Source organism: Ursus arctos, unplaced genomic scaffold (genome assembly GCF_023065955.2).
Source record: "Ursus arctos isolate Adak ecotype North America unplaced genomic scaffold, UrsArc2.0 scaffold_4, whole genome shotgun sequence".
Classification (NCBI taxonomy): Eukaryota; Metazoa; Chordata; class Mammalia; order Carnivora; family Ursidae; genus Ursus; species Ursus arctos.
The window spans coordinates 20018050-20041106 of NW_026623056.1; the positions used below are offsets into that span (position 1 = coordinate 20018050).

The window sequence follows — 23057 nt, forward strand, 5'->3', positions numbered from 1 at the left end:
GTGCCATATCCTCCTTGATGTTCACGTCACCTCTTTCAAGAGGGCACAGACAAGATGCCCCCTCTGTGCCCTGCTCACTATAATATCACAACCTTTTTTTTTTTTTTTTTTTTTTTAAAAGCACAGCATTCAACTCCCTTCACTGTCTTCCTCCACCTGGTGGTCTTAGTTTTTGGGACCAGGGGCTTCTGCAGCCTTTCTTTCCGTGGGTGGCATTCGTCTTGACTGAGCCAGCTGTGGGCCCTTTGGTGCCACGGAGGCGGGTGTGCGAATGAAGAGAGTAAACGGCACGCCATGACGAGGCGGCCTCACTGGGTGGAAGGTGGCGTTGAGGAGACCTCATAAGGTTTCAGGGGTTCTGTGATACACTCTACCCATCAGTTGGGGGGGATCTTGGGAAACCAAACACGGTGTGTCTTCTACTTTGGTAAAAAGCATACATTGTAATGGTTATTAGTGCTTAGTGATGTTATGAGAAAACCACAGGGAAGACCAGTCATAAAAACAGTAATAATTTATTGAACGTGATGAACCTGTTGGGGACTATGATATGTGACGTAGGTTCATACAGGGCTTTACAGTGGACTCACCCCTTTCTATACCCCTTAACTTAGCAGAGCCTCACCCGGGTGCATGACGGTGGCAGGCTAAGGAATGTTGCCCTCATTCTACTTAAGAGCACGGTTATGCTCCAATAGAAAGAAGGGGCTGCCCAGTGTCATGTGGTAAAGACATGACATGGGGAGGACTTACCTCGTGCTCTTATGCCCGCACCGTGTTTCTTGTTTTTCTGAAGCTTCCGCCTGTCATGTGACACAGGATAGATGCACACACGTGTGTGTCCTCACCCCCTCCATCAGAGGGTGGCGGAGAATGGAATTTATTAGTAGTGAGTTGTGTAAGCCATAGTCTTTGGTGAATCAGGTGCGGTGATTAGTGGGGTGATATCAGTGTCAGTCAGCTCACTTTCACAGCCTGAGTATCACGTAGGGCACCATAGTGGTTAACAGAATTGAGGACTTCCGGTTTCTGACTGTTCATTCTTGCCCGTGTACTTCATTTATTTTAGACACCAAAGAACTCATGATTATCGAACAGTTAATACGTGCCATGCTTTGTGCGAGATGCTGATCTCTAGAAGTGGATCATAAACCGAGGGTTGGAAAGGACTTGAAAATTTATGTCGAATACCCCATCTTCCTTCTCATCCTGCCGTCCCTCCTCTGATATTCTTGCCAGGTGATAAGTCCAAATGTAACTGACGATTTTATGTGTGATATTTTATAGTGGAGAGTAGAGTTGCTCCAAAGGCTATAATCTTTAATGTTTAGAGATATACACAAACTATTTGTAACTTGCATCGATGGTAATTTATGCATCTATTAAGTGGCTTTATGAAAACTTAAATTTATGTTTTCTTCTTAGAGTAAGTTTCTTGGGTTGGCTCTGTGCTCTCTCTCAAGAGATTATGAACTCATTTGTCCTAAAATTTCCTCTTAGAATTGATTTGGGGCTGCCTGTCTGAATTCTGGAATTTGAAAATTGGGGCAATAAGCCCATGGCGTATTCTTTCTTTTCAATTCCATTTTTGGGACTAGAGTTATACCTATAGAATTGTTCAAATTTTGAGTCATGTAGGAAGATGTTCCTGCACATGATGTTTGAAATCTATTTTTACTTTCCTAGAACCACAGAATGTTCAGGCGGGAAGGCACCGAAAAGGTCCTCTCAAATAGCCCTGGACGGTAAATTCCTTGAGGTCAAGTGCTGTGTTTTATTTGTTTCTGTACTGCCTCCTGCTGAGCTCCGAAAACCCAGCCCAGCGCCAGGTGGCCTCCATAAATGAGTGTTGAATGCGAAGTCTCCTTCCTACTGCTTCCTTTGCCTCTTGTTCAACCGGTCCAGTGTTTGGGAGGAGGTGTGTGGACCCGTTGAGGGTGATGGACGAGTAAATCAGGGGTTTTCTGCTGTCCACTAGGGTTTCAGCTGTGTTTAGACTTAAGAATGCTGAGTAACTAATAAAAAGCGATTCCAAAGCACTCTGCAGATGGAAAGTGCTTCATGTGTAATAAATAATAATGGTCTCTCAAGATCAGGCACAGCCACAGAAAGAAGTGCTGACCTTGCAGGCTATAGAAACGTCCGATAGACCTCACAGTGGAAGAGTGAAACGGTGGATATTGACCCTTCCTCCTTCTGTAATTAACACTTTTATCTCCCAGTCACTGTATTCCTCATTATGGGCAAAGTTGCCTTTCTGAACTATCTATGAATGAATCCTTCTAGTTATCTTTAGGAGATGGACTGAAAGAACACCCTGAAAATTGATAGGCAGGCCTTCCGGTGAAGACTTGAATCCAGTCCTTCTGGATCCTGCCCTCTCCTCAACTGCTACTTCTTCTCAAGAGTCTGTAGTCCCCTCTGTTCTCAGGAGGTTGAAACTGGCACCTTTCTCCAAAGCAGTCAGAGGGATGGCCAGGGCCCTTCCTGGCTTTGGACCGTCAGATTCAGAGTAAACATCATTTGCCTGGGGAGACTGCATTTTCCCAGATACCCTCTCTGTTTTTACCGAGAGACCCTCCTTTTTCTCTTGGGGTTGTATCCAGGGAATGGCCTCCCTGTCCTTTGTCCCAGAGTGTGGGTCGGTCTGATTTATATTTGGTGAATATATGGTGACTGCTCCAGGAGCCATGAACTCTGTTTGCACCTGTGTTATTCTATCCTATTTAAGTGAGTGAGCTGAAATATAAACAGAGTCTTGCTCTTTTTCCTGGTGACTGTAAAAGCCTCTTTCTTCTTAGGAACAGCGACCTACTCTAGCTGGGCATTATTCATTCAATCAGTAAATATTTATTGAGCACCTACTATATTCCAGGAATGCTTTGTGGTGCTGGTCAGTGACCAAAACAAAGTCCTCTTGAACTAACATTCGAAGGACTTCACAGAAGTAGGGTTTTTACAAAATGACTTGACAGAAGTATGCTTCAAGAAATAAATACAACAAGCCTCAAACACAGCCATTGCCTTCCTCGTACTCTTTCTCTTGTCTTCCAGTATTTTCCCTCTTCATAACCTGAGTCAACAGCCTTTACTCTCTCACCCTGCCTTGCCACAACATCCATATTTTCTTCTCAATCCCCTCTTTGTCTCTTCTTTACGTCTGCTTGAGCTTTGCCTGTGGAGAGGAAGCCGATGAAGCTTAACGCTGCCTTAATAACCCAGCTTTATATTCATTCCCTAGCCTCGCCCCCCAGTCATGGTATGGTGTGTAGGTGCCGTGTTGTGAACCAGAACCTGGAGGCGAGAGTGGCCACTGGCCCTGGGGCTTCTGGGTGCTCACCCAGCAGCACTGCGTTGTCAGGTCCTGCTGGAGAAATGGGCGTGGCCCCAGAGCCTGAGTGCCCTGGCGTGTTGTCAGCTCAAAACCGCTGCGCTCAGGAAGTCTTCCCTGATTCTCTTTTCTCTCTTCTTTTTTATAATGCATCTTTGCCAAATAGGAGCTCAGTAAATTTTCGTTTCTTTCCCTTCTCTGAAGTCCCATGCCTCTTTAGCTGGGCTTGACCTAATGGGGCTTGTAGTTTCTGGTTATTGTGCCTTGCTTACCTGTAGGAGCAGATACTGTGTCCGTGTGTGTGAAAGTATGTTCGATGAACTGGGGCTGGAGGGAGCATTTTCCTCCCACGAAAACTAGTTCCTTGTTTTGCGATGAGGAGCTTGCAGCCACGTTGAATAGCGAGAATCCTAGAATTTTAGCATTTAGCTCAAGTGCAGAGAGCTGACCGCTATGCTGACCAAGTGGTTGGATTTCCAATGCCCTTGGGTTTCCACTCAATTCTGAGGTTTGCAGGCGCCTCACTATCCCTGGGCTAATGTCATCCTAAACTAGGTATTTGGGAATGGGGCCAGTGATAACTCCTTAGTAGATACAAAGTAAAACCCATGGGATAGATCTTTCCTTTTCCATCCCAACAATCTTGACTTCTGAATTTATGTCTTATGTCTGACCATTTGTTTCTGTGCTGGGCTCTAGCCCTAGAGCATGCATGCTTAGCACAATAACCCATGGTTGTTCCACACATACTACATGTCAGACTCTGACTATATTGCTTTCCATACCTCATTTCATTTAATCCCCAAAGCTGGACTGTGTGGTCAATCCTAGTGTCCTCCATATTGGATGGAGGAAGAGACTGAGGCTTAGTGAGGTTTGAATAACTTGTCCAAGGTTACGTAACGTGTAATGGCAGGGTCAGGAATAGAAGCCAGTGTCTCTGCTACCAGCTTTTGATTTCGTAATTACTCTGCTCATCCCCGTTTCCTCTCCTGCCCTTCTCTGCTCACCTTGTGTGGATCCCATGGGAGAACCAAGGACCATGCAGGTGGCTGGGAGGAGTGCTTTGCCCTCCCCTCTTTCTCCCATTGACACCTGCAGCCCGAGCCCTTGAGTGTGTGCTGTGCTTTCCTGACCTCTCACCAGATTCTAAATCGGCTCTCAAGGCTGACTTCGCTGACAAGCACTTTCTAGTGGGTTCATTGTTTTTCATGGTTTACTTGGTTTATTACCAGCGAGGGACAGCTTGACATTTGCTTTCCTGCCTGCTGGATCCAGACCTCTCACAGTTCCTCCATACTTAGTGAAGACTCTATGACCGCGTGGGCTGACAGAGAGGACGTCTCTGCGTATCCATCCGAATACATGTGTTACAACAGTGTCTAGAGGCGTACTTGAGAATTTGAGGGAAAGGAGAGTGAGGTTGAGAGAGAGGCGTGGCCTTCATATCTTCTGGTAGATGATGGTGGGCGCAGCCTGGCCATTTGAAATCATCGTGCTCTTGAGGGAACTGCCTTCTCCAGGGCCACCCGTATTATTGATGCTTAGCATTTTTGTATTACTTTACATTTGCAAAGTGCTTTCCAGTGATTTATTAGCTGTTCTTGTTTTTAATAGCCCCTGGAGGTAAGTTGATATTCAGCCTTCTGAGAACATAAATGCAGGGAGAAGGCTCATCTCATCAGATATTATTGGATCTGGGGTCAGGACTCTGAACTCCTGGGATAAGGCCACTTGGGGTCAGTGCCTCATGAGACTTAATAAGAGATCAAGTGGACTTAACTTCAGCTCCTGGAGTCTCTAAGGCAGAAGCAGAATGATGAAAGCTATTTAAGGAAATTGCATAGAAGCCATTATCAAAGGAACTGGATTCCAGTCCTAACTGCTGTTGGCCAGCTGTGTTGACCTTGAGCCGTCACTCCGCCGCTTTTTGTTTTGGATTCACTCTCTGGTACAATAAGCGTTATCCCCACCGCCCATCCCTTTAGGTCCAGTGTTGTGTTAGATCTCTGGAAGGGGTAGTCCATGCACTGTGGGACAGGGAGCGCTGGGGATATGTATTAAAAAGTTGCTCACCTTCCTTGTTCCAGGATGCAAGGACTAACTGACAAGGATATGCCTTTAGATTCATTTTAAGAAGCACGCAATCCTCATTCACTCTAAAACCAAGAGAGCGAGTAGGGCTGCCGGAGGAAAGTCAGTCTGGAGCCAAGACCATCAATCCTGTATCTTATGGGTGTTGTAGAAAGTAATTAGCAGGCTTGATTATCTCACTGGTTCAACACACGTTTTAGGGATGTGATGTAATGCGAGGAAACATTTAGTTGTCAGATTTTAGGGCTGTATCAAATTTATTCTTGCAGGAAAAGTCTAGTTGTCCTGGCAACCTGAAATTGATTTTCTTTTTGCTCTTGTCAGCTGAAACTGGTCCCCTTTGAATCATTCCTCTAATTTAATATAGAGAACTGTATGTCCCCACCTGGTGACCAAATCGTTCTTAATGACAGGTAACCCCAGCAAATGGTTTCTCTTTCATACCTGAGCCAGAAGCTATAGTTTATTGCTGACTTCACCCTATGCTGTTCTCTTTGTGCTTATTTATTTGTCTGTGGAGTCAGGGGTAGAAGTAAAGTGGCATTCGGTTAATTAAGAGTTTAATCAGGGCTGTGGAGCAGTGATGTAATTGGCAGCCAATCAGGACCTTTCCTTTCCAGTTACCTCCTGGGCAGGGATGGGATTAGAATGGGCTTCGGGAGGGGGAGCTTTTTTGGGGGGATGCCCAGCATTCTGTAACCTGGGGAGGGTGATGTCATGGCCCAGATGACAGAGAGAACAGAGCTACGTGCCTGATTGTCCTCTCTGTCAAGGGAAGAGGGGGTGATCTTTAAACTAAGGAGGGTGGAATCAACATCATTCAGAAGGGACTGATGTCCATGACAGTGGAGGAGGTCGTGTGCGCGCAGTGTGCTCAGCTCTCTGGTCGCAAACATCGTGGGCCACATACACGACATCTCAGGATATTCTTCTGATGGTAACCGTGGAACTGCTGCCAGGAATTCTGAGGAAACCTGGAAATCAGCAGAAATGCCAGAAGTGAGAGATGAGGAAATAGATATCAGTTATCAAAAAAACAGGTATCCGGAGTCTATAATCTGCTGACTATATTGTGATTCCTGGTATCATTTTAGACTGGCTTATTAGACAGGTGATTTGTGAGTCTTTGAAAGGAAGCTGTGTTCACGAGGAGCCAGAATGGGGTCGCTTAGCTATTTCCCTTTGTGTGGGGGTTAACCCGCTGGTGGATTAGAGCGACATCCCAGATGCGGCGTGGACAGTGCAGGCTCTGGAGTCAGATCGTCTGGGTTTAAACAGGGTCCTCTGTTTAGTAGTCACTTGGCCTTATGCAAATTGCTGAATTTCTGTGACTCAGCTTCCTCTTCTCTGAAATGGGGCTGACGATAGGACTGAGGAGGGACGCTGTGAAGGCTGACGGAGATAATGCATGGGAAGTGCTTACAACACCTTGCATATATTAAGCATTCAATAAATGTTGTACCATTACTCATAGTAAGAATACATTTGAATTTAGTATGGATAAGAGAGAAAGACAATTATCATATGGTTTCTCTCATCTATGGAACATAAGAACTAGAATGATCAGTAGGGGAAGAAAGGGATAAAGAAAGGGGGGGTAATCAGAAGGGGGAATGAAACATGAGAGACTATGGACTATGAGAAACAAACTGAGGGCTTCAGAGGGGAGGGGGGTGGGGGAATGGGATAGACCGGTGATGGGTAGTAAGGAGGGCACGTATTGCATGGTGCGCTGGGTGTTATACGCAACTAATGAATCATCGAACTTTACATCCAAAAAAATTAAAAAAAAAGATGGAGACCTATAAGCTGGATTATGAAATAGGCAGTGGATGAATTTGTGGACCCATGGATGAGTGCACATATATTAGTAACATGGGTAGGGAAAGAGTCCGTTTTTTTGATAGGACAGCCTTCAAAATTATATTGCAAGGGTGAGGATGCAGAGACGGGGAGAGTTTGAGACCGTTTTTTTGCAACTTACCAACCCCCATCTCACTTCCCCATCCTTTTTTTCTCCCAAGAAATAACCATCACTAAAATTGCTGTGTGTCTAGTTTCCCCCCATGGGTTTCTATTTCTGTAAATACATATTTGTTTTCTGGTTAAAAAAAACTCAAAAATTATTTTTACAAAGTTTACATTCTTTGTTCTTTCTTAAAATACCCGGACTTTCAAAAGAAAAACAGTCACTTGGAGCTGCCATCCCACATTTGATTTACATTTAATCACCCTTCTATCCATAGGCAGAGTGGTACCTGTACCATTTTTCCTTCTCACTGTGGCCCTTGGGAGACTTTTTCTTTCTCCCTTCGTACATTCCGTCCTCGTATCTACCCTTCCCTTCCTTTCCCATTTGTTCCCTTCCCTTCTCATCTGTTCCCCCTCTTTTCCTTCCCTCCCTCCCTTGCTATCTACCTTCCTGTCCTGCCTGCCTTTCTTGTCTTTAGCTTAAATTGGGTCTTAGTGTTTCATTCCCCCTTCTGATTACCCCCCTTTCTTTATCCCTTTCTTCCCCTACCGATCATCCTAGTTCTTATGTTCCATAGATGAGAGAAATCATATGATAGTTGTCTTTCTCTGCTTGACTTATTTCACTTAGCATTATCTCCTCCAGTGCCGTCCACGTTGCAGCAAATGTTGAGAATTCGTTTTTTTTCTGATAGCTGAGTAATATTCCATTGTATATATGGACCACAACTTCTTAATGAAACATGAGAGACTATGGACTATGAGAAACAAACTGAGGGCCTCAGAGGGGAGGGGGTGGGGGAATGGGATAGACCGGTGATGGGTAGTAAGGAGGGCACGTATTGCATGGTGCACTGGGTGTTATACGCAACTAATGAATCATCGAGCCTTACATTGGAAACCGGGGATGTACTGTATGGTGACTAACATAATATAATAAAAAATCATTAAAAAAAAATTGGGTCTTAATGACTAGGCATTTACATAATGTGACAGGCCTTTTGGAGAGTCAGGCTCCAGCTAGCGAGTGCCGGCTCTGAATTGTCAGGTCTCCACCAATATGCTTTCTTGGGCTTGTTTCCTTGTCTTTTACACCGGCGGTTGTGATTCTGGGGTCCAGCCTTAAGAGGCCGTGTTGGGGCAGGAGCAGTACATGTCTTATGTAGTTTTCTGTCCCGTATGCAGGGTGAGAGGAGGTTGGCTTGCATACATCCGCACGTTCCTTGGGCTTATGGAAGAGCAGGTTTTGTTTTGGTGGGCTGCCCTGAGTGCAGTGAGCTCAGAGGCTCTGTCATGAGGCTTGCCCTGTGTTGTTCTGGCCTCCCCATGCCCTTAACATAAGTGACATCCCTGCCCAGGGCCCCACCCCGTCTGGCTTCCGGCTACCTTTCTGCCTGCTGCCTGACTCCTCCCTATTCACCTCAGGCTCCTGCCCTTCCTCCCACAGGGAGCGCCATCTTGCATGGCTAGCTCTGCTGGGCGCCTCCCTCCATTCCTAGCTCAAATCCCACCTCCTCAGAAACATCAGCTTTCCCACTTGGAATCCGTCTCCCCACTCCTATATTCCCTATCCCCTGGTTCGTACTTTCAGAAACATTTTCATAGACCACCTTGGATGTTATTGAGTGGCATCTGCTTCTAAGCTTTGATTTCCAGAGGGCAAGCATCTCAGCCTTTGGAGCCCAGCTCAGTGGCTGGCAATTTTAGGCACTCCGTAGATATGTGTTCAGTTGAAGTACTAAGGAGGTCTGACGGGTTGGGAAGTTAACTACAGTTAACCCCAGGAACTAGAAGGGCCCCTGGGAACTAGTTTTGCAGCATGTTGCTTTTATGAGCAACTCTTCAGCTCCCCCCCCCCCCCCCCCCCCGCCGGCCTCCTTCTTCATCCTGCGTTTCTAGAGGCAGAGGAAAGGTGGGGCCTGGTGAAGATGCTAGTGACATTCCCAGAGAGATTAAGTCAGAATCTCTTCTCCTTGCCTTCAAGTTCTAGAATATCAACCTTTCTTCTATCAGAAAAGCTCACCTTTTGAAGAGGAGGGAGTGGTTTATGTGAGGACCTCTGAATTCCTGACTTCGATTATGAACTTTCTCGAAGAAGACTTTGCTGGTGTCCCTGTCCCAGGAAGGTGGACATGCCCAAGTGCGGCCTTTATGAAACGGAGGGAAAATCCAGCCTCGTTTTGTGACGCGGACCTTCGGGAACAGTCCAGGGACAGGCTGTGCTCACGTGGTGTGCTGGACAAATCCACTTCCCACCCTCACTGTGGGATCTTAACTCAGTTAAATCCACTTCCCACCCTCACTGTGGGATCTTAACTCAGTTGCTGTTTGTAAAGCATCTTTCCCTGACTCGTAGTTCAGACTCTGCAGGAACTGCTGAATGTTGCTTCCAGTGACTCATCCACAGAAAAACTCTACGTTTACCGCCCTGTGGGTAGGAATTTAGGTGGAAGAAGGTGCACGATGCAGAGGAGAGGGAAAACAAGCACACCGAGGACCGCTGGTTCAGGTCCTGATCTGCCAGAGACACGCCGTGTGTTTCCACATCTGTAAATTGGGACATTAATAGTTTTTGGGAAGGGTTCTTAGAGAAATGAACTGAGATTATTTAGGGGAAGCATCTGGCAGAACACCTGACACATTTCAACAATAGAATATCTCAGTGAAGTTGTATAGACGTGGTTATGAGCCCGGGCTCGCAACGGCCATTGCTATTAGGACGATTGACAGAACTTCAGTGACACTGAGTTACCAAGCCTGTTTGAGTCCCAGTTTAAATGGGCTTTATTTGGGGTTAAATATACCTCGTTTGCTAAGTCACAGAGATCAGAGAATGTTTGTAAAAGGTCTACCGCGGGGTGTGTCCCAGCATCTGGCCCAGGGACTGATGCTCACCACTGCCCCCAGCTTCTCTGGAATGATCATGTGCCCGGGATGGACAAGCCTCAGAGGTGGTGACTGCAGTGCCCCTCTGTGACCCTATTTTCTTCCTTTCTGTCTCGAAACTGACCCGCAGACTAGACCTCGTTATGGAGATGCTGGTTTTAGAAGGATACAGACCGTCGCTTGTGTGCAGAAGTACGGCCTCTGTGGTGGGTGGTGTTTTAAGAGCCTCCCTGTGCAGAGCTGTTGAAGAGTTGGCAGTATTTGACGCAGAGGAAGACAGCTCTGGGATGGGAGGGGACGGGAAGGTTGAGATTGGTGATGGAGAGAAGAGTGGGTCCTTGTCCAGGGTAGAGGAGGCCAGGCCTAATCCAGGCCAGTGGCAGGTGGCAGGTGGCAGGTGAGGATGGAGAAGTGGGGCTGGCGGGAGGGGTGGAGTGGAAGGAGGGGGATGGGCACTCGGAGGCCTGAAGCAGAGGTGGGGGATTCTGCTCGGAGCACTGCGTGCCGAGGCTGGAGGGCACTACCTGAACCCATGACCTGCTGGGGTGTAGCTGCGGTGCTTTGCAGGGTAAGAAAGACAGGGACTTTCTGCAGTCACCATCCTCCAGGTACACAAGGGGATGGTCTCGTGTGTGTGTGTGTGTGTGTGTGTGTGTGTGTGTGTGTGTGTTCGCACATGTGTGTGCGTGTGTGTGTTCACACATGTGTGTGCCCAAGTGTGAGTGCATGTGTGTGCACAAATGAGTATAAGTGACAGGACCAAAGAGGTGGGGGACTTACCCAAGGCCATACAGCTAGGAAACATCATTCATTTGCTTAAAGTGCTGACTTCAGTAATGACTGAGAGAGACTGAAATGGGCAGGGGGAGCCTGTAGGGAAAGAACCTTGGCCCCATTTCCTGCTTCCCCCCCAGGCAGGTCGTGAGTGGGAGTTTTAAGTTTCACTGTTTGATAGCATCACCTCCTCTGCTTTCCCAGAAGTTATTCCTCGAAGTATGACTCGAATCGTTACTCTGTTGGGAGATGTCCCCGTTCAGAGAGGACCTTCTGCTCTGGTTGTTTACTAAAGAAATGGTGGCCCCAACGAATCAGGGGCATCAGAATGCCAGTGGAAAGAAGAGGGCTTTTGGGGCTAGGGGCCTGGGTCTGAGGGTCGGCCCTGCTTTTAGAGACCTGTGAGAACAGGGCAAGTGGGAATACTTCTTAGCATCTTGGCTTTTTCCTCCTGTAAATCGGGGGTTAATGATTTCTACTTGATAAATTAGTTGCGACGGTGCTTTGCAAATTGCGGTGTCGGTCATGGTACAATAAAGATAAAGGGACATCTGGCCTTGGGTCCCCTTTCTGTGCGTGTGACACAGTAGTGGGAGGTGGGGAACTGGTCAGTATGGTGGTGCGTAGCTCTAATGGTAGGGAATGCCAGCCTTTTCTTTTAGTGGGGGTGGGGGAGGGGGCCTTGGAACATGGTGGTTAATGACTGTAGAATCTGCCAACTGCTTGGTGCCCCCCTGCCTGGGCTAGCCACCCTACCAGCCATCCCCCGAGCCCCAGCTATGGCTGGAGCATCTCCTAGCTCCTGTGTTCTCTTGGGAGAATTTCTGAACACCTGGGCCTTCATTCGTTCATCTGCAAAAGGAGGAAACAGCTTAGCTTCATTTGCATTACGAGGATTCACTGAAGAAAGGTATGTGAAGACCCTTTGTAAGTGTCATTGAACTTTTTGTATCTTAGGAGCCCATTTTCCCTCTGTTCTCTCTTCCTCTGGGGCCGTGGCCAAGGGACCTCCTTTGTCTTGAAAAGATAAACTGGTACAGAGGCTGAAATGGGGCCTTAGATAGTGGGAAGTGACTTTTCAAGGCCTGGGACCTTTGCCCAGTTTTTCACAGCATGCCAGATTCCAGTCTGCAGCGTGAGCCTGGCTTGTCCTTTCCTCAGACCTACTCAGAGAGAGACAGAAGCTTCTGGAAAGGCTTCAACTCTTTGAAGCCGTGATGGGGTGGGCAAAGTCTCAGCGGCTACCGCTGAATGTGTTCAGGTTCCCATTCACCTCCCTGCTTGTCCAGCAGTGACTAGTTACTTGGGTATTTGGGTTTTGGGTGAGTCAACAGGCCCGTGACCCAGAGGACGTGTGGTGTGCTGGAATTAGTCAGAAGGCATAACTGCTTGTCCTGACCCCAGAGCCCGTGTACTCTACATGGATGAGAAAGCTCTTTCTGATCCTCAATTGCCTTGCCCATAGAATAGGATTTTCTCTCTTACTGATTCAGAGTGTTCATAGGGAAATCAAAGGACGGAGGACTTTTTTTTGGTAAATAATATTGCAGTATTTCGATGTCACTACTGTCTGCCACGTAAGACAGGCGTCTGACTTCTCTTCTCTGCTCCCGCCCAGTGTAAAAAAAGAAAACCAGTTAAATTCCTGAGGACAGCTGGTCAACAGTCCAGTCTTTTTATATTTGGCACGTGCGGGCTCTGAATGTAAACCTGGACCATTTCCAATATATGTTGGGGATGCAAAGTAAGAGGGACAATGTAAATCAAAGGATATGATCGAGGGTTTCAGGTTCCTACTGCCTTATCTCTGCCTTGGCTTATGATACTCAGTTCTTCCTAGACACAGGGGCTTTGGCCTCCCCTTCTTTACGTACAAAAAAGTATAGAGACTTGATCGTTCGGCTCCGGAAGGTCCCTGTTTAAGAAACGGGCCCGGCAAGGCCACTCATTGAGGAAATGGCAAAAATGAAGATGAGAAACTGGTTCTCTGGACCCTCCATTCCCTGCTGTTTCTGAGGCATCATTCTTCCCTCCTGTCAGGTGTGGAGAGGAGCCAGATGGTTTGACAAATGGTTCTTGTTGCTGTCAAATCTGCCTTCTCTTCTCTCGCCGACACAGTCCTTACCTTCCCTTTTTGGGGGGATTAGGTGGGGTGAGCAGAGAGGAAAGGAGGTGGATGAAGGAAGAAAAAGATTTTATTGCCTGGTTCTTTTTGTGGCTGAGATGACCAATAAGTTCTCGTTTCTCTGTCAGGAAGCAAAGCGGAGGCAATGAAGAATCGTCACCTTGAATTTAAAGCACATAAAGGCCTAGACATGGCAGGCTGTATTAGGAGACAACATTGATTTCATATATATTCATCTTTAAAAAAAACATGTTTAAGATGCCATATCCATAAATACTAATAAGGCTGTCTGATTCCAATTTTCAGGTGAGATTAGCATTTTATTGAGTATTTTATCTGTCAGATTCAATACTCCATGTACCATCCTCCCAGGCTTATTAGCATAATTGCTGTGCTTAAGCAACAATAAAAAATTCAGCAATAAAATAGCAGTTAGTGCAGGCAATTTGTTATCAAAAGCTTTTACTTAAGGACAGCTCCAGCCTGCATTTATTATCAAGTTAGGGTTATAATTTATTTTTATTTGGAAAAACAAAAGCGGGGGGAGAAAGATTTTGCTGTTTTGTTTTGGAAATAATACAGAATTAAAAAGCATTGCCTCTTTGGAACATTGTCCACATCCCTTCTTCCTTTGCTGAAAGCAGCCTGTGATGGGAATAGACTCCACTTGTGAGGCTCATGGGCTCAAAAGTCACTCTCCTTGGCATTGGAATAAATGGGTAGTAATGCCCATTTGTGTTTGCGTAGGATTCTGAATCGCTCTCGGGGCTCTTCTGCTGCTCACATCTCACACCCGTCCTGGGAGGGCTCCCTTCTGAGAATGGAAGAGCTGAAATGCTGTGTTCCAGACGAGGCGGTTGAATGGCAGAGCCCGGCTGTGAGGCCCAGTCTTTCAGCCCCCAGGCCCGGCTCAGCATTGCAGCCGTCCACGCTGTTGCCCAAACATCGTGGTGTGGGTGCTCTTTCTTCTGCTCTGTGCAGGGTGGTTTCATCCCAGCTCTTTTCCAAGGATATACGTGTGTGTGTGTGCGCACACCTGTACACACACACATCTGTACACGCACACACACATTGTCTGTATGTGCACACACCTGCACATACGTATACATGTACAGACCTGTACACACACACACCTGTACACACACATGTCTGTATGTGCACACACCTGCACATACATATACATGTACACACCTGTTCACACACACACCTGTACACACACACATCTGTACACACACACGTCTGTATGTGCACACACCTGCACATACATATACATGTACACACCTGTTCACACACACACCTGTACACACACATCTGTACACACACACACACGTCTGTGCACACACCTGCACATACATATACATGTACACACCTGTTCACACACACACCTGTACACACACATCTGTACACACACACGCACGTCTGTATGTGCACACACCTGCACATACATATACATGTACACACCCGTTCACACACACACCTGTACACACACACATCTGTACACACACACGCACGTCTGTATGTGCACACAACTGCACGTACATATACATGTACACACCTGTTCACACACACACCTGTACACACACATCTGTACACACACACACGCACGTCTGTATGTGCACACACCTGCACATACATATACATGTACACACCTGTTCACACACACACCTGTACACACGCACAGGCAAATTTCCCCCCAGATTTAATGATGCATGCTTGCAGCTGTTTTTCCTTCGATGTCTTGGTTAGAGCAATTCTTCCATGTGAGTTTCCTCTTGATAACAAATGTCTTCCATTTCTTGCATTTACAATCCTTGTCTCTCCCGTTCTCTCTTTCTCTCACTAGTGACTGACTCAGGAAAGCACTTGTGATTACCATCTGTGAAGGCCCTGGTACAAAACAAATGATTTTATAAGTAACGTGGCAGTCTTTGTAGAGAGGACAGAGATAAGATTGAGAAGTGTGGAGATTGGGAAATCATTTTTCTTTATTTCTTGTGGAAATCAAGAAATAAGTAAATATCAGAAATAAATAAGAACATTACACTGTGGCTTCTCAGTGTGTCTTAGACTTCACCTACGGGTAATAATTTTTAAACTGAAGATACAATTTGGGGTGAAAGTGGATACCTGAAGCTCCCAAACTTTCAGAGAAGCTGTCTTAGCGTCTTGGATTTTCTTTCCTTCCTAGTTCAGAGAAAGAGCCTATAATCAGTGACTCTGAGCATCCTGTGTGTGTAAGGTGCTGTGTGGCTATAGCCCAGTGAGACTGAGGACATATTTAGGCTATTAGGATATTAATAATAAATAAAAATTAGTGTTTTTGTTGTCGAGCAGCTATTATATGACAGAAACTGTAGTAGGAATTTTTCTCAGCTTGTCCCATTTAATCTTCATGTTTCCTTCAATTATTCATTGGATTAATTTTTGTTGAGCACTTATTATGTACTTGTCATTGTTCTGGTGTTTAAAGTGCATCATCTCATTTAATTTTTATAACAATTTTATGAGGAGATGGCAGGCACTATTAGCATTGTTTTCATTGGTTAGATGAGGAAACTGAGGCTCAGAGAGGCTAGGTAATTTATTTAAGTCACACAGCTAGCATGTGGTGGAACCTCTCTGTTCTCCTGTCTCCTCAATCCAGGTTCTTTTGGCTGCACTGCTTGCAAGAAATGAATGTATACAGGTGGGCCATGCTAATGATGAGTAGAAGGCTGTGGAGTTTCTTGATGTCGGGGCTGGTGCAGACCCTAGATATTCATAACGAGCACTAAACTTGAAATCGGATAGGGGTTCGAATCCTTGTGTGCTGCTTAGTGGTTGTAGAAACGTCGATTGAATGACCTCTTGGAGTCTCAGCATCTTCCTTTGAGTTAGGGATGATAAAATCTCTCTCGGATGTCATTGTGAGAATAAATTAGAAAATGTATGGGAGAGCCTCCGAAGGCACCGGGTTCACACTGGGTGCTCAGCCAGCGTCGGGAGTGCCCACAAACAGGCAGTGTGATGGACTGGACAGGCCCAGCCACCCAGACCGGATCGCCTAGGCTTAAGTCTGTCGTTCCACCACATCATATTGTATGACCAGAGCCAACAGCTTCCTCTTTTTGCCCTCCAATTTCCTCATCTGTAATAGGGACTTACCTCACAGGGTCCTCGTCAGGCTTAAATTAGTTAAAAAATAAGTTGAAGAGTGAACATAATGCGTGTAGACCCGTGCATGGCATAACAAGCCCTATGTAAGTGTTAACTCGCATTATTAAATATACATAATTCTATGTAAGTGTTAGCTCTTGCAATCCCATCCCACTGCAATGGTGAAGGAGACAGGGGCAGAGTGAACAGCTTGGGACTGTTTCCGGAACCCGGCCTATTTACTCAAGGACCGGGAACCAGTGTAGCTGGGACATAGAAGCTGCACTTGCGCGGCCACTAATGACTTTGGGAAGCCACTAATGACCTTGGAAACGTTCTTGGATTCTCCGCCCTTGACCTTTGCTTATCTGCAGATGGTAGTTGGGAGGGTAAACTTCCGATGGCAGAGTATGTGTGGGAGTGGAGAGCGTCCCCATCCTTGATTAGCTGCTTCCTGGAGAGTTGCTGTGTGGGTACCGAGGGTCACTTTGCTGGTGAAAGATGGCTGGTAGGGGCTCTTTTCCTCGTGTCATTCAGGCAGCTTCCGGCCTCCCTCAGTCTGCTTGTGCCCGGCTCCTGTCCTCAGAGCTGTCCCCAGTTTTCCTTCTCTGTAGAAAGCATTGACGTATTGGGGCTGCTCTTCCTGACACCATTTCTCCTACACCAGAAGGAGGTGAGTGGGAGTTTTGTATATCATTTTTTGAGTTTTGTATACCAGTTTTGTATACCACTTTTTTTTTTTTTAAGATTTTTTTTTTGAGACAGAGAGAGAGCACAAGCTGTGGGGTGGGCGGGGGGGAAGGGGCAGAGAGAGAGGGAGAAACAGGCTCCCTGCTGAGTGTGGAGCCAGACATGAGGCTGGATCCCAGGACCCTGAGACCATGCATGACGTGAGCCCCAGTCAGAAGCTTCACTGACTAAGCTACCCAGGTGCCCCTGGAAGGTGATACACTCTTAATATATTATTTCCCCCACCTTCAGAATATACTGAAAGACACTTAATGTTAAAGTCATGCTGCTGAGGATATCTCTAAGGCAAAAGATTCTTCAGGATCTTGTGCTTTCTTGGGCTTGTTGGCCTAAGCAGCACTTTTCCTTACAAATTATGTGTATGTGTGTGTGTGTGTGTATGTGTGTGTGTGTGTGTGTGTGTGAAGCTTCCAGGAATCGGTAGGGTTAATTCTGGGGGTGTTTCTTTGGCTTATTCAAAATAGAAACAGAAAGGCAAAAGTGTTTGTTCATGTCATTTAAAAATGTCTTTATAGGAAAGGACGTTATGATAATACTTACATTGCGTGTGGAGATTTGCAGTTCTCAAAGCCATTGAAAACACATTTTCTTATGTGCATCTTAGGGCATCCCCATGAAGTAGGCAAGGCAGAACTTACTGTTTTCCTTTTAGAGATGATGCAGCCGAGGTTTGGAGAGATGAAGGGAGTTATCTTAAAGTAGTGACGGATGTAAACCCCGCATCTCTAACCTGGGGCGCTTTCTGCTTCCCCACCCTGATTTGAGTGTAATGAGGTCATTCTTACCAAGCGCTACCCAGGTGAGATAGAGACGTAATAAACCTAAAAAAATTTGCCTTTTTCTTTTTTCTTTTGGTTAAAAAGTTAACTATGATTTGATATGACTTGTTTCTCCCCAAGCATAAACAGCAATGAATCTCTAGGATTTCTTGTAAACCAGCTTGTGTTTTTCAGAAATCAAATGTCAAAGTATTTCCTGAAACTGGCTTTAATGAACAGGAGAGGTGAAGGTAAAAGTCTTCTTTTGCATGAGTTAATTAGGAAACAGGATGTGAGAACTTGCTGTGGGAATTTAAAGAGGAATACTTATACTGATGTGCAAACGCGATCAGTATATTCTGGAGGGTTTCATGCTGGTAGAAGTTTTAAGTCAAAGAAATTTTCATTAAGTAGATCAGTTGTTTTTGGTTTGCATGAAAACCTAATCTGTTCCATGAGTTGGGTCCAAAAGGGGTAAACATGACTACACCCCAAAGAACAGAAGCATGAGTTGGACTTTTAGTTGTGATTGCAAGGTGCCTTTATCTGGAAGCTCAAGTGTGTTCTCTGAATAGAGAACAGAGTAGTGCGGGACACTCTTGCGTTTTGTAAAGACTCAGAGTCAGTGCGACCCTTACTTGGGAGGTGGGAAGGACTGAGTTTTCTTTGGCAAATGTCTTTGAGTCCCTCAGACACATGGCATCAAAGAAGTCCAGGGCTGTATTATTAGCCTCGTCTATCAGAGTATGGGTTAGATTACATGTGTTTTGGAAACCTATTACTTTCCTGCACACTACATGGTTTCTTAGATGGCAACTTCTGAGTGAGTTGCCAGCTTCCTGACAGTGTCTTGGCCGCTTAGAAGGAGGCAGAAACTTTTGGTTTGGACGGATGGCTCTCTTTACTTCCCACCTCTGATGGTTTCCTAAATCTGCATGATCTGGTAATATAACTGAGGGGGTACTGAAATTGACTCTGATTTATACCTCAGTTTGTACATTTCCAGGAAACACATAGCTATGAATTCTTGACATTCATGAAAATCTACCATCTCTCTTTGTCATATGATAATTAGCTTCCACAAGGTTCGCAATGAAATCACCAGCACAAGTGAGACAGAATGAGCTGAAGGTTCTCTTCTCTGGGTTTCTCTCACACCTTTCATTCTGTTTAATCTGACATGAATCTGTCCTTTGTGTGTTGGTTTGGTCTTTTCTGCTAGATTCTGAACTCCTGGAAAGCAGGTGTCGTATCTTATTAATCACCATGAGTGTGCCTGGCACATAGTAGGTGCTTCTTACTAAGTAGTGGGGTCATATCTGAAGAAGCTGAAAAAGGTGGGTTTTCTTGCGAGAGAGACAGTCATGAGTGTTGCTCCTTGAGTGCATTCCAAGCTCTGCTTGGAGTCTCGGGGAAGCCAGACATACAGATAGCACAGATCCTTCCGTAGGGAGCCACAATCTAGCTGTATCTTGTCGGTGAGAGCACCTCCTAAATTGTGAAACAGTGCACAGGTGGGTCATCCTGCTGCCTTTCCATGCAGAATGGCTCATGCTACAAGGCTCTGTCACCTCCTCCCACGTTTGAGAAGTCCGTCCCACGGGGTCATTTTCTTTACATGTGTGAAGGGATAATCATGAATGGGCATCGAGGGAATAAGGAGATCACCTGTCAAATGGAGTGCTAAGTAATTTGCTCTTCTGACGTAGGTGGGGGTCTGTTTTATTTTTTGAAGGTAGATTGCTGAATGCATAAGCAAAATGTGGTATGTCTGTAAAACAGAATATTATTCAGCAATAAAAAGGAGTAACGTCCTGATATATAAACTATCAGATGACTGAGTCTTGAAAACATTACGGTAATTACAAGAAGCCAGTTACCGAAGACCGCATATTATATGATCCCAGTTATATGAAATGTCCATAATAGGCAAATCCATAGGGTTTATAGAGACAGAAAGTAGATGAGTGTTTTGTCAGCAGGGGTGGGGTGGGGCGTACGGAGAGACTTCCAATGGGTATGAGTTTTTTCTTGGGACAATGCAAATGTTCTTACATTTCATTGTGGTAATCATTGTACAACTCTGGGAATACATATACGAAAAATTGAATTACAGACTTTAAATGGGTGAATTGTATCTCAGTAAAGCTGTTAAAAAGTAAGTAGATTGCTTTTCAATCTACAATCTCTGAGGGTTACTTCAGTGACTCAAATAGTGAGGGCCGCGTTTTTAACTCCTCTTGATTTGTTTGGGGCCCAGAAGTCATGCTTCTTTAATAATGGTGACCACGCCTAATGAAAACTTGGTAACACCCAGAGCTACCAGACTGGAAATCTGTTCCCTGCTCCCCCCAAATCCATGCACCAACTTTTCAGGAGCTTTAAAATTTTATACTTCCAGAAATGTTGATTAGTGAGATATCCGATAAGAAATAACAGGGTACTGACAGCCCTGATTGTATAAATAGGCGTTTGGGATTGTGTTCATGGTTTGCTTGTCAGTACAAGAGAAATGTGTGATTATGTTGAATGATGGTTAATTTCCTCATCCACCCATTTTAAAAATAAAGACGTATGCCTGGAAGACAGGTGCCCAGGGAAAGAAGGAGCCCTGTAGCTTTGATAATGAACCCCGGGCAGGAATAAGATCCTGTTTGGGGGTAGGAATTTGAGTCCTGGTCGAGGTCAGGCTGTAGCTGATGAGTTAGGGCACCGCGGCTGGGCCTCACCGAGCATTTTTCATTTCCTTTAGTTTTGTGTTTGTCTGGACAGCTTTTCCCCCTCCTCCTTCAAGATCCCTGTTCCCCCCTCTCGGACTGTGTTCACGGAGTTAGAAGAACAGACAGTGGATGTGCGCAGACGCTGCAGGGAAGTGGCGCTTTCTAGCTTTGTATGGGAGCAGTTCATACACAAACACTTCTCTTTGATGAAGTATCCGGTGAAACCAATTCACATGAACTCCAATTAAACTTTAATGAACAAGTGGGTGTATTAATATCAGCTGAGTAATGCAGGCGGCACAGATTCCAGTAAGTGACTCACTTCTCCGAGCAGCTCACCCCCCATGCACGGTTGGAGTTACTAGAAAGCTTGCAGCTATGTTTGAGCGGGTCTGGGCTGGGCCTTCCAGTTCTAGCAATCTTCGGGCTTGTCATAGATCTAGTGACACTACCTCGGTCATCCAGGCCTTTGTTTCCAGAGCAAGGGTTGAGGATGGGGGGAGACTTGCTCACTTTGAGCAGTGAGGCCTTGCGTGGACCAGTGACCATACGGACTTTTATTTTCTCCGTCATCTTCTTTTTAAAAGTGAGAATTTTTTTTCGCCTTAAACCCAGGGGCTGTATTGCTGAACATCAAGGTAGTGAGGGCAGAACCCGTGGTTTTGAACTAAACTTGGCCCCCTGGTTCTCACTTCCTGTCCCTGTCTGCTCTTCTGCCTCACCTCTACAAACATCCCCGTAGTTAAACCAGAGACGGCAACATGCGCTTAGAAGGGTGAGCCTTTTTAAGCCTAGATCCTGTTCCTTCTAGAGAATAACTCTATCCACTTCCTGTATCTGTTCGTTAAACGAGATCATGTATAATGCCCTTAGTTTCATGCCTGGTGAATAGTATGTTTTCAATAAACATTAGGTAACCTGTGACAAAGGATGAGGCCGTGGAGAGGAAAGGCGCTCAGCTCTTGACCATGAAGGAACTTAGACCCTCCTAGAGATGTGTCTTGCACTTTTAAATGGCTTTGTAATTACAGAGCACCAAAGACCAAAAGCTCAGAAGAGATAATGCATGGAGAATGAAGGGATCCCTGAGGTTGGCTACATCTGAGAAGGCTGGGGGTCAGGGCAGGGCCAGGTAAGTGTTCGGGAAGGTGCTCTGAGGATGAACGAAAAGCATGAGGCCCCGTGCGCACTTGCCATCAGTGTGGTTAAAGTAGGGGATACGTCGGGGCCTGAGGAGGCTAATGAAGACCAAGCCTCTGCCTTGGCCCCTGAGCCTCAGTCCCAGCTTCCTTTGCTGCTGTGCCTGCTGTTCTTTTGTACCCATCTAAAACCTAGTTGAAAGTAGTGCATCGGTCAGGCACCTGGGGGTAAAGACTAGGTTGTATAATGGGCTTTATGTCTGCAGCATCCCTGAATCAGAGTTTCCCTCTTCCTCCAGCTAACCCCTGCATGGGAGGGGACAATGCCTATAAAGTCCCTGACCTTGAGCAGCAGGGAGTATATGCTTCCAGCAGTCAGGTAAATCCCAAACTCCAGGGGAAGGGGCCGAGTGGCACATGTCCTGTTCCTTCTCGTAACTCACTCACACCTCCACTGCAGACCAGGCTGGTGGAGGGGAGGCCTGCTTGACAAGGCTAAAAGGGAGGTAGAAAGGTGCTCTGCTAATACCGGGGTCCTTGCCCTCAACTCTCATGCACATCGCAACATGGTTCCTTCAGGGGAAAAATGGGTAGGACAGGGCAATAGGGTGGGAAGAAGGGACAGTTTTCTGAGCAGAGAATGCTTAAGTCAATCTGCAATTCAGGCTGCTTAATCTGCTTGGGAAACACCAATTGAAGGACACACTTAGATAACTCAGACTGGAGTAGGCAAGTCTTGTGTAATGTCGTCAAGGTCCGTGGTGCAAGAATCAGCCCCTGTTTCAGAAATAACAACCACAAGTGAGCATTGGACTCTTTGCTTCCCTCCCATACTTCTTAGAGAATGTCACAGGATAAAGAAATCTGCGAAGTGAAGCCCTGAATTCCTTCATGGTAATAGAGGTGGGGGAGTCTCATCAAATAGATAAATTCCATGTTTGGAATTTGGGATAAAGCAGAAGGGATTCTTGCCAATCAGGAGTTGAACAGGTTGACGATGTAAATGAGGAACTATATATTGCTTCTAGAAAACAAAGGAAGGTATATTAGGTTTTAAAAATATAGGTCAATAGTTAATTTAGCAATTAGAGCTAGGTGTTCATTATTTGAGAACTCTCTAGGACATTATTCTTTTATATACTACTGAGAAGAGTTTATTTCATTTTACAAATGAAGAAACAGTAAACAGATAAAAAGATCGTTACCTAAGGACACTTGGACCAAGTTTCATGAACTACCTTATTCCTGTGTTTTATATCGGGGATTTCATATTGAAGTGAAACAATAGGAATTACTTTAAGGGATTCGTAAGATGACTGAATTACACTTGGTTTCGACTTCCAAAGAAATCAGGGAGCTGTAACTAGTTAAGCT

At 45.7% G+C, this 23057-nt stretch overlaps 1 protein-coding gene across 34 annotated transcripts in view; it reads left to right on the forward strand.

Annotated features, from left to right (window-relative positions):
• Positions 1 to 23057, forward strand: part of LPP (LIM domain containing preferred translocation partner in lipoma) — a 655397-nt gene that overhangs the window by 103080 nt on the left and 529260 nt on the right. For 3 of the 34 annotated variants that reach the window (XM_057306896.1, XM_048214799.2, XM_057306905.1), the window contains one exon: positions 1070 to 1239. The exons of 30 other annotated variants lie outside the window; for them this stretch is intronic. The gene's annotated coding sequence lies outside the window, so the exon portion shown is untranslated. Of the gene's footprint in view, positions 1 to 1069; positions 1240 to 17460; positions 21677 to 23057 lie in introns of those variants that run through there. One more of the 34 variants, XM_057306902.1, reaches the window with a different exon arrangement.